The 12810-nt window shown below is 34.1% G+C and overlaps 1 long non-coding RNA gene across 1 annotated transcript in view; it reads right to left on the minus strand.

The window, feature by feature from the left end:
* The window catches only part of LOC120189693, a 28578-nt gene that overhangs the window by 9324 nt on the left and 6444 nt on the right, over positions 1-12810 (minus strand). The window contains exon 2 of the long non-coding RNA XR_005522547.1: positions 6052-6054. This is a non-coding gene — a long non-coding RNA (uncharacterized LOC120189693). The remainder of the gene's footprint in view (positions 1-6051; positions 6055-12810) is intronic.

Raw genomic sequence — 12810 nt, forward strand, 5'->3', positions numbered from 1 at the left:
TGCTGTATGCCACCGTCCACCATCCAATATTATCAACATATATGATACATCACGAATGGATCGAGAGCGGGTGGAGTGGCTAAAATTTTTAAATTTTTAATATATTTCAGATATTTTTTTATTAAAAATTATTTTTATCTTTTAAAATTTTACAAATACGTTTATCCTTCAAAAATTTATTGTAACATAAAACCTTGCGATTGGTAAATACAGCACACTAATAATACTGGTGATTCTGATGTGCAGCCGATAAAACAAGGCTAATAAACAAGAGACCGATTAGAGCGGTTACAGGTTAATGATAAAAGGGAAAAATGTTAAGCATATGGAAACGTTAACGTTATATGTAAAATGGGTCAAATTAAATATCGATGATAAGAAATTAAGTTGAAAGTCGAAAATATTATAAGTCGTGATAACAAAAATGTTACTCAACTTTTAAAATTGGATCAACAAAATAAGGACGGTAACAAATTTAGAATGGGGAATGATATACATAGAGATAACAAATTTGGTTACACCCAAGAATATGTTTTTTTTTTCTCTTTCTTCTTCGTCTTCATAAGTTTATCGTGGTTGTCCTCATCATACCTTGCATCATCCAATTCGATGGTTGAACGGTGAATCCACGACGCCTGAGTCAAATCAGTTTTTTTTTTTCTTGAGTTTTCTCATCATTTAATCTTGAGGAAAAAGAAACTCCATTGAAGGTGGCTCCAAACTCCCGAAAGGCAGCAACATGGAAGAAGAAGAGATTGTGGAAAATGGGTTGATGAAAAAGCTGGTTAAGGAAGGTGAATGACATTTCTCTCTCTAAACTTAATTTGTTACTGTTTTATTTCGTTGGTCCATTTTTTATTCTTAATTGTAACCGTTATATTATCATAACGTTTAATATATTTTGTTCCTAATTGTCACATTATATTTTCACTTTTATCATTAACCTATAAACATTGAATATTGTATTTTGTCTCGTCGTCTGTTAGCGAACCGTCAGCAGAATCACCCCAACTTCACATATAAGCTATGGGATATAAAAATGCAGGATTCCTAGATAGATTCCTGGAAAAGTTTCAATGGAGAAGTTCCCAGAAAGAGTTTGAAGACAGATTAGTGCTTTACTTGTCTCTGTCCCCACACTGTACTAAAATATGAAATCGCTGAAATTTTTCCATAAAAAGGGTTGAAGAAGAGCAAACTGACCTTTGTAGAAGGAGGGAGTTCAGAAGAACGTCTCCTTGAATCGACTTGATACAAGTCGTGGGGAGAAACATAAGGATTGGATTCACCAGACGAAGAGCTGAACCGAATCAAACCAGCTTGTCTAGCACATTCGAAGTACTGAGTTATAGGCAACTCATTGTCATAGTCCCACTCTCCAAATGCTGGAATCTGCCCACTTCTCTGGCGATAATCCTGAAACAAAAAGAAGAAAACCTCATAAAAGAATTACCTATAAACGACATATCCATTGAAGATGATAATTTTTTTTCTTTCAAAATGTACTCTTTTTTTTATTTAGACCCTTAATATTGCTTTTTACTCAATTTAGTTTTTTTTTACTACAATTGTTTGCAAATTCTTTCTTCCCATTAATTCCTTGATCTTTTATACTCATCAATATTTTACCCTCAAAATAAAGGAAAATATAATATTTGAATAAATTTTATAATTTTATATTGTATTTGATATATTAAATAACATTATAATGTGAAAAAGAATATGGAATATATATATTATATAGTTAGAGAAAGTCGAAAATTTGAAATCAATCTTTATCATAATACTAAAATAATTATAATAAAATTGGCATAGAAACTCAAATAATTCGACTCGAAAAAAATTTCAAGTTAAGTTAAAAAAATTAAGTTAATAAGTTTTATTTTATAATTTTAATTTTATTTAAAATTTTTAAAGTTGAATCAAGTTATTCAATTTTTATTTAAATTTAATTATAAACATTTATAATTATATGGTACTAATTGATTCCAATTTAGGAGACTCGATTTGAACGTGAAATCAATCCACTTAGGGATGAGCAAAACTAGACTCAAAAAACCGATTTTTTCGACTTGTCTCAAGAATTCGAATCGAATTGACTTCGAGTTATAATTTCATAAACGCAACACGAATAAAAAAGTTAAATTCAAATCGAGTTGTAAAATACAACTTGAATAATTTAAATCTTTTAGTAATTAGTGGATTGATTTTCATGTTTGAGTCGAGTCTCTTGACTCTGTATGGCATATGTATCAGATATGAAAAGAATAGAAACAATATATATGTATTGTACATAGTTATAAAAAAATCATTTAAATTAGAATCAAATAATATCATAATATTATAAATTTTTACAATTAAATTTAAACATAACTATAAAATCCAATTCAACTTGATTCAACCTAAGTATATAATAACTATAAAATCAACTTGATTCATAATATTATAATTTTGAATATATAAAAAATCAACTCAACTTTATATTTTGAATATATAAATTAAGGTAATAAAATTTTTAAAAAGTAGATTGTTATAAATAGACACTAGTAATATTGAACATGACAGACACTTACAACGGATGAAACAAACTTACTTCATGGTTTCAAAAACAAGAAGCATAACAAATACATAAATTGTCATAATATCCGTACCAATGTTGGAGGTTTGAATTACACACACAGTTGGTAAGGCAATTGTAGTCTTTGATTTGTTCAGGGAAGGCAATGTAGTGTTGATACCAAGACTGTAAATGTAAAAACGGATTCATCTCCGGACGAACTACTAAAATTATTTTCGTGAGATCAAGAGCTCTCACGATTCGAAGTCCCTCATCCCTCAATTCGCCCCTAGAACAAACTAGAATAAGGCCATAGACATATATGGCATTGATGTTACCTCTATATGTCACTTGCTTCAAACAATGTAGATTGAAGTCCGAATTTATTCCACTAAAAAGAAATAAAACATGCATTCTCTATATAAAGCTTCAGGATTATTAGTAGCAAGACATCATTGGTGAATCATCTTCTCGGGTTGATACCGCGGCACAATGCTAAAATTTTTCATCAAAATGTTTTGGAAAATGTAATTCTGATCATCAGCTTCATGAAAACTCTTACAACTCAACTGCGTGTTGACGCAATCGACGATGGAGTTAGAAACAACATGGCGTAGAATTTTTGTTAACACTTGTCTAAGGATTTCGACATTATTAAAATACATTTTTTTGAATTTTGCTTTGACCAATTTAGGAAACATTAAAAAATGGGCACTTATTTATAACAATCCTTGCATCCCTCTCGAAGCGAGTACGCGATGGACCTCACGTTTCCCAAGACACGAGGTATATTGGAAAGGCGCGATGCTTTAAATCAAATAAAATCCAAATAAGAAGGATCTCGCGTTACACAGGACGTGAGATACGTGATCCACTGACCTCGCTGGTTGTAAAACACAAGGTCCTAATTCTACAAATATAATGACATTATTAATGTTAAAAAAGGAACCTATTTAATCAATCAGTTTAAAAAAAATGGCATTATTATTTTAAAAATCCCGAAGCTAAAAAACGAGTTGATAGACATTTTTAAAAAATGTTTGAGGTTACAAGCATAGTTTTGCAACTTATATTTCAATTGAAACTAATGTGGACACATGAGAAATTGTAAATGGGGTACTATTTATGTAAATAACTTAAGCGATGTGTACATTTTAATTTTAGCACACAAGATGTGAAATGAGAAATAGATGTTGCATTCTATAATAAACAAATACCACCGTGCCAGGGAAATGCAAAGGAAAATTACTGTCTTCTTTATTTGTGCAGTCGGTACATAGCACAAAGGAAAATGCTCAGAAGCGTTTCTCGAAGGGTGTTCATTTGGACCTCATAGAGGAACAAGTTTCTCGAAAGGTGCAAACAAAAATGTAGATACCACCAGAATAGGATGCCTTGTGTTCTGTTCTGGTACCGTCGATACAAAATGCAAAGGAAAAACATCATTGTTTCAAGAAGTATGCAAAGGAAATCTAGATTCCACTAAGAGAGGATGCATTTTTAAAACTAAAAGTTTTCTGAGTAGGCTTCAGGGATGGTTTGGTTTGGTTCGGTGGAGCAAGAGGAATTAAAATAAGCAAATACAGTCGGGAATATCTGCTGCTGTTGCGTCAGGTGACAACGGGTCGTTTCAATTGCCAAAGAAAATATGCCCTTTTCTCAAAATAAGCAAATACAGTTGGTCAAGCGCTATCGACTTATGTTTGAGTTGTTACTCGCTTTTTGAATGGGTGATTTATATGGTTCGGTATTCAGCTCCTATTGTTGGTCGGGTGATCCTTCTGACCAAGCTTGGCCGCGTGTTGCAAAAATACTTTATGCCAACCGAAGTGTTTTTTTTGGGGGGGGGGATCAGTTTTCATGACTTTTGAACTTTCAATCTTGCTATGCTCGACAAGAATATTGACGGTGCCTCCAAGCCCTGGATAGTCTTTCCATGAGGGTTCTTACTTCCAAATACTTCCATTCGAGTAATGTTTTGATGTCGTACTTGGTGAGCATCTATCTTTTGCTTGGCAAAGTATTTTCGTAACTCTTAAAGAGTTGTGTGATGGTTTTTTCTGTGTATTGACATCAATAGCCAGATTCATACTATCAGGGGTTGGGGTGGTACATCTCCCCCACACTGTGATGGACAATTTAATGATTTTGTTTCCTCACCAAACCTTTTTGCTGATTACATGATCTATGATCTTCCCTGATGAATTCTTCTTAAGTTCAATGATATTTTTTGCCAATGATGCACAAGGTAGTCTCGAAGATGGAAATATTACAACAAAAGTACAGTGAGTGATGTGTCGATCCTCCAAGTGCAAAGTTCAAGATACCTGTCTAAAAGGGAAAAGTTGGAGAGAATGAGTTAGAGAGTTTAGTGTGTTCCAATAAATGCAAAATAAAACATACGAATAACTTAAAAATTATTCAGTATCATATTTTATAAGGTTTTTATTAAAATCACATACAACCGTATACCGATATACACTTCTCCGAACTACATCTATAAGCACTTATCAGAGGCTCACTGTGCGTAGAAGCCTTAGAGCACATTGGGTTACCCTAACCGAACCATAGGAGTGCACTTGAGAGGTGCCTATGGTCCATCAAGACTTACCTTATGCCCATTGGGCGTATAACCCAGTAAAATAGTATGTTCTGTTTCAACAAAACCTGGCTGAAACTCATGAAACTGTGATTCCATATTATCTAATGGTTCCACGGTGCAATGAGAATGAAAAGCTGAATATTTTTCTAATATTTAATCCACTGAAAAACTCAAAGCATCTCTGTCGGTGAAATGAGATACTTGTGGCTGAGAGAGAAAAAGAGTAGAAATTGGTGTGTGATTTCTTGACTTTAGATTTTAGTTCCAAAGCTAGGCCTAACTCATTATTCGGCTGGGTGGCGCAGATGGGCTAAGCTGGTGCATTTCCATTTGACATGTGATAATAACTAAGCCTATGGATTAGGTGAACTACACGTGGAAAACTACAGGGGTGTTTTTCATGACTTTTTTCGCACATGGAACTTAGTTAACTGATGCGTATTCTACATGCCATCCATAACTTTGACTGGTCTAAATTGTATGTTTGTATGATTAACCCAACTCAGTCAATTATCCCTGACAACTTGGTTTTATGACTGATTGCACGCTCAGAGTTGAAATTATCCTTATCCTTGTGATAGGATGAGGATTAACTTTGCAAAGAAAGAGATACCCATGTTTGCTCATCTTATTTTCCACATTTGGTTATAATATATATATATATATATAGATATATATATTAGTTTGCCTCAAACCTTTTCTCTCCACAGGTAAAAGCAAATGTCAAGGCCCCCACAACTAAGTAATGAAGATGCTTTTGACCACATGAGGTATGGCACCTTTGGTTTCTTGTATGGCCTGAGTTAAGGTTTCCCATTTATTATACCTTCCTAAAATAATTTTTTTGGAAATTGTAAATTTTTAGTCAGTCAAAATTTTTAAACAGATTTACCGTCTATCGAAACCTCTAAGGAGCTTGTACCTTTCGAACACATATTTTCGAGTCAACTATAGTGCATAACAGACGTGAAATCTAAGATTTGACTATCACATTGACGCCAGACAGAATAGTGATTATCCTGTAGGCTAGTTCCGACAGACGATTCACAAGAGAAAATTCGCCCAAAAACAGAGAAAAAAGTCTCTAGGGTTTAATAAATATTCTAAAATCAAACAATCCAAAAAGCAGCCACAAGCCGGGACTGTTATAGCAAAAAAAATCGTCTTTATTCGAATTTTGCCAAAAATAGCAAAATCCCGAAAATCACTCTAATTGAAATTCAAAATAAATAAGCAATCTCCAAAAATCCGGCCTAAATCGGATTTAAATTGCCTTCCTAATTAACAATCGAAATATTACCATAATATAAAAAATAACTAAATCTAGTGATTCGGAGGGGAAAACGGCAGAATTGAGGTTGAAAAAAGGCCACATGGCTCCATGTGGAGAGCGTGCGCGTCGAAAAGACTTTACGGATTGGGGTCTTATGCGCGATTCTGACACCTGTAGCCAAAGTTATGGCCAAAAGACTGAAACATACTCAAAACGACCTCAATGAGGAATGTCACAATCAATTCCCGCCTTTGCGCTGATCTGCCAACTCATGGTATCTCAGCGCCATCAACGTGCAACAGTCAAAACTGATAGAAGGGTTGAACTTTCAGTAATCTACACCAATCTTCCTCCTCTTCCTTATGACCAATCTTCCTCTTCCTTATGACCACTCTTTGTCACAAAGAAATATATGTCGTAACTCTCCTCCAAACTAGGTGAGATGAATCGTCAACGACCAACAAAATAAACTAATTGTTCTCGTCGATACAGCTATTTATCATATGCTTATCTACAAGCTGACATAATCCAACTTTAAAGGAACTCAATGGCTACTTAATCAAGGGATGATTTTTATGTGTAATCACCGACATATTGACATGTGAGCATTCGAATTTCAGCCGAACAAGTTACATAGTACATGGAAAGTAAAGGAGCTTGAGAACACGAAAGCTTGAAATCCCAGGTACTTTGCTCAATCATACATGACATAATAATATTCAAAGCATGAAATCCTATTCTTTGCATGATAACAACTCAACGTAAAGCTTATAACCCTCCAAAAGAAAATAATATCTTCTTTGAATGATAAATACGAGTCTCCCAAAAAAGGACAAAGAAAAATATTTGTGGATAATCTAAAATCCTTGAAACTTTACCATATTGTGGACAAAGAAAAAATATATTCTTTGAATGGTCGCTTCCTCTGAAAAATTATTTCATATATTTTTAGATATATTCTTTGTAATTTTATCGAAAATATTTTTTCATTCATTAAAATTATGTAAGTTCATTCCCCCTAATATAAAATATTGTTTCTGTCCTAGCCTCATCTCTTAACACTTGTTTATCTCATTCATCTCCCCTTTTGTTCTATTTTAGCACCTTTCCATCGAATCAACTACTCTTGGCTCATTTTAGTATTGAAGCCTAGTTGTTTTCTCCTTACAAATATCAAAATATTACCTTTTTGTCATTGTTCTTGAGCCCTGCCGTGATAGGTATGAATGCTAAGAAGTCTTGAGGAATAACTAGCCACAATTCTATAATTATTATTCTAATCTGCCCTCGTGTCTTTCTTAATATAAGACAATTACATGTTATAGTTTTTAAACTTAGCCCCCTTGTACTAATTGACACATGACTAATCCTACTGAAGAGCATATGGCAGCATCAAATGAATTCTCAAGTACTTGAAGAAAACCAGGACATGGTTTAATGTTTAAGAAGACAGAAGACAGAACTGTTAGATCTTTACAGATTCTAGTTGGACCGGAGACCTTACTGAAAGGAGATACTAGTGGCTATTGCACCTTTGTTTGGGGAAACCTTACAACTTAGAGAAGTAAGAAACAATCTGTCGTTTCAAGAAGTAGCGTTGAAGCTGAATTAAAGCACTAGCATTGGGAATATGCGAAAGAATTTGGCTACTTAACTACTGAAAGAACTTGTCACTAATCAAGAGAATCACTTTAAAGTTTTGGTGATAATCAATCTGCTATTCAAATTGCCAAGAACCCAGTTCAACATGATCGGAAAAAGCATGTTGGGATTGATAGGCACTTTATTGCTGATCAAGTTAATAAAAAGACAGCTATACTTCATACATTCCTTCAGAAGAACAAGTTGCAGACATTCTTACTAAGGCTTTGCCAAAGCCTGTTTTCAATAAATTCCTATTCAAGCTGGGATATACAATGTATATCTCCAGCTTGAGGGGGAGTGTAGGAATTATAGAGATGATTTGTTACCATTCCTATAGAGATATGATATTCCTATAGAGATATGATTTTGTAAATAGATTTCTACAATCCCTTATTTTAAGGGATCATATCCTAGAATTTTATTTCCTTTCTTAGAGTTTCCTACTTTAGAGATATTTTGTATATAAATATGTAATCTGTCTATTGAAAAGAATAAGAAATTACAGAGAATTACTCTGAATTCTACATAAATCTTAGCCACCAAACGAGCTTTTTACCTCTCCACCTCACCAGAAGCCTTACGCTTGACTTTATAGACCCATTTGCAACCAATTGGAACCTTCCCTTGAGGTAAAGGAACTACAACCCAAGTATTGTTAGATTCTAGATCCTGAATTTCCTCGTGCACAGAATTTTCCATAAATGGTTAAGCATAGCTTTAGAAAAAGATTTAGGCTCAACAATTCAAGGAAAAAAATAAAAGCTTGTGTTTTAACAGGTACATGCGAATAAGAAAACGAAACAAAAGACTGAACTAGAAGGTAGATAGATTGGTAAGAACATATGAAATCCTGTAGCCAAGAGAGTGGTTTGGAAACCCTAGAAGACTTACGAGAAACATGTAACTCAAGGGTAATAGAATAATACCTAGGGAAAAATGTCTCAACAGGTAATTCAGAAGGAACATCTAGCGCAGTGGGAATACTTGTTGAAACAGGAGAAGACTGAAACGAGGGAGATTGTAAAATAAGAGAAGGAGAATGGGATGACAAAGATAATTGATCATCCATAACAGAAGAATAAGATGATTATGTGGTAGCATGAGGAATAACCAAATAATCTGAATCAGAAACATAAGGCTGAGAAGGGAAAAGAAGCGGAGCAGACTGAGAGAACTCGTGAAAGGAAAACATTTCCCTGAAGATACATCTTGATTAACAAAAACTGCTTAGTATCCAAGTTAAACAAAACATGCCCTTTTTTAGTATTAGAATACCCCATGAACACAGCAAGAATGACCCTAGAAGCCAATTTATTTTGTTATTAAGAACAGTAGCAAAACAAAGACAACTAAATACCCGTAAATGTGAATAAGAAGGTTTTTTGCTAAATAAAGCTTAAAGAGGTGATTTTCAATTAAGAATTGAAGACATAAATGATTAATAATGTAGAAAGCAGTTAAAACGCATTCACCCTAAAATTTAACAGGAACTTTAAATGGAACCAAAAGCCCTAGCAACTTCCGAAAGATGTCTTGCTTACGTTCAACCACACCATACCATTTTGTTGTGATGTGTAAACACATGATCTTTGGTGAAAAATCCCAAGAGAAAAAAACAATGGACTATACTTAGAGTTAAAAAACTATGTCCATTATCACTACGAATGATACTAACACTTGCCAAAAACTGAGTTTTAAGGAGAGCAAAAAATTAAAAAGTAACAATGACATCAGTCTTTAATTTCAGCAAGTAAACCCACGAGACTCTAGTACAATTATCCACTATGGTAAGAAAATATATGTGGCCACTATGGGTGAAATTCTATAAGGTTCCCAATGATCAACATGAAGAGAGAAAAAGGCTTTTGAGACCTTGAGGTACTGACAGGAAAATGACTTCTACACTATCTAGCCATAGGAAATCAAACAATTTTTTAAGACAATCAAAATCAAGCTTAGTATTTTGAAGATAAGGCAAATGATGCAATTGAGGCAAAAGGGCATGCCCTAAACGAGCATGCCATATATTTGTTTTATTAACAACATAGGTCATACGTGAAGAGAAGTTATTATTTTCAAATGGAAAATGGGAAGAAGGCAAACCCGAAGCAAGACCCTTAGACGAAGACTTGAACACGTAAATACCACCACACTGTCTACCAATCTGCCTCATCCTTCCAGTAGAGAGGTCCTGCAAACATAAAAATCGAGAAAGAAAATGACAACACATCCAAGATCACGAGTAAACTTCGAGATTGAAATAAAATTATGATTGAAAATTCGAACAAACAAAATGTTATTGAGGTTACAAACATGATCAAAGGAAACTGAACCAGTGTGCGTAATTGGAGAAATATTATCATTTGGTAGATGAACAAAGCGGGAAATAGAGGGACAAGCACAGGGTTATTCAGGGCAGAAAAATCAGACAATATGTGATTTTTAGCACCGGTATCCAAGACCCAATCCACCATTTTAGCACTCAAAGAATCTCGAGAAACAATACATACCATATTAACTGCAGGTTCATGAGAAGGCCCTTTCTGTGTTTTAAAAGGCGTGAGGCGCTCCAAGGCGATTAGCTACCCGAAAGCCTCAATTTTTGAAGCGCTTTGAGGCGAGGGATTCACGTACGCGAGGCGCTTAATTTTACAAAACATTTAAATATTTTATAACATACCTCAAACACAAAACAACTTAATAATTAACTTAATAAGCAAAAACACCAAGAAGCATATGTCATATTGTATCTCAAAAAGACAAATAAAAACATCATCAATAATCAAAATGCCTAAAACTTATCTTCATCATCATCGTCATCAACATCAATCCCAAGCACCTCCTCCTCCCCATCATCTTCGGAAAGTCCAATATCTTGTTCTATCTCTTCATCGTCTTCATCAATCAAATTTAGTCCAGTAGGGCCTTCTACGAGTGGAGGTTTGGGCAACACCCTTTCCTCTCGCAACCCGTAACATTACAAGTTAGGCTAAGACTCGGATTGCAAATTTCTGTAACTCCGGCGCTGAGGCTCCATATACAAACCACCAATCCGCTATTAAAATATAAAATAAATCAAGATTTAATTTTGTGAGGTATGATATTATATATAATATACTGTTGTGTAAAATAAATCAAGATTTAATTTTACACAACATCAATGATTGTTTAATCCGTAATATCATAAATTAATCTCAATTTCCAAATAAAAATAAGACTCATAAATATTATTTTAGTGTAAATTATATTATATAGTTTTTATACTATAAGAAATAACCTCGTAAGCCATCATTTAATTTTTTTAACAAGATAAAAACTGTTAATTTATTAAAATAATATAAATAAATTAATCTCATTTCCAAATAAAAATAAGACTCATAAATATTATTTTAGTGTAAATTATATTATATAGTTTTTATACTATAAGAAATAACCTCGTAAGCCATCATTTAATTTTTTTAACAAGATAAAAACTGTTAATTTATTAAAAATAAAAATTAAATTAATAAAAAAATTTAATCACAACCGTTTAAAATATAAAAAAATAATAATTACAATCGCAAATTAAAACACATGACAATTAATATTTTTTATAATTATTAACCCTTAACATCACACACAGATTATATAAGAAAATCATTAAAAATTAATTAAATAGACTCGAATAAAATACGAACAGGTTGGTGTGAATCACCATCTTTGAAACAGAGTTACCCAGATAAATCATTACCACTTTTTTTTTACTTTTGCTTTTAGTATTCTCGCTCTCTCCCATCATAATCCCGGTAGGAAGCACTAGGGGTTCGGTCTCTGGTCTCTTGAAAGTGAAACCAACAGTTCCTTGTGCGTGGGTTCCCCTTCTTTGTTTTTAAAGTATCAGCAACACTACGAATCTAAAAAATAGAGTCTCTCCAATCTCAACAACAGCAACAACCAAAGAAGAGAGGTCGAAAACCCAAGCTAAAGGACGAGAAGAACAGCAACAACAAAGCGCTGCTAAAATGAAAGAAGGAAAGAAATGGGTCATTGTACGTGAATCGCCAAAAGCATCGCCTCGTCGTCTCTCGCCGCCTCTGCAATTGAATCGCCGCCTCATGTACTCGCCGCCGCCTTGTGGTCGGAGGCTTTCTTCTAAACGCCTCGCCTCGCCTAGCACCGCGCTTTTTAAAACACAGGGCCCTTTGTTCAACAATGCCAAAAGCTGATTATACTGATCCTTGGTGAAGACATGTGCAGTCGAAAAAGAGTCGTGACTCATAGGAGATCGAGGAAACATCAGCATTAGCATGATCAAGAGATAAGGCAACCTGAGAAACTTTCTTCCTGTTGAACTTGAAATCGAGGGGAAACCCAGTGAGTCGATAGCAGGACTCTTTATTGTGGCCACGAACATGAAAATGATCACAATTTCCCATGAAAGTTGGCGAGAAACATCATTAGTAAACATAGTTCTTGAATTAGAAACAAGACATTCATCCCAGTGAAAAATCGATGCGATTCTTCCTGAATGACCATTGAATAGGGTTGATTCTGATAGGATTCGTATAGCATAATAGGATTCGTTGAGCCCCATAAGAACTGAAACAACTGCAAACATGCCTCAGATTCAGATGAGCTTCCTCACATTGATAGGAAGCGAAAGGAACTAAGGTTCTATGTTCATCCCATAACAGTTTCAAACCATTAAAATAACTAGAGATCGATGAATCACCTTGAGTTAAAGTAGTTGTCTCA

The sequence above is a fragment of the Hibiscus syriacus genome, unplaced genomic scaffold, assembly GCF_006381635.1.
Source record: "Hibiscus syriacus cultivar Baekdansim isolate YM2019G1 unplaced genomic scaffold, ASM638163v2 tig00116959_pilon, whole genome shotgun sequence".
In the NCBI taxonomy this organism is placed as follows: Eukaryota; Viridiplantae; Streptophyta; class Magnoliopsida; order Malvales; family Malvaceae; genus Hibiscus; species Hibiscus syriacus.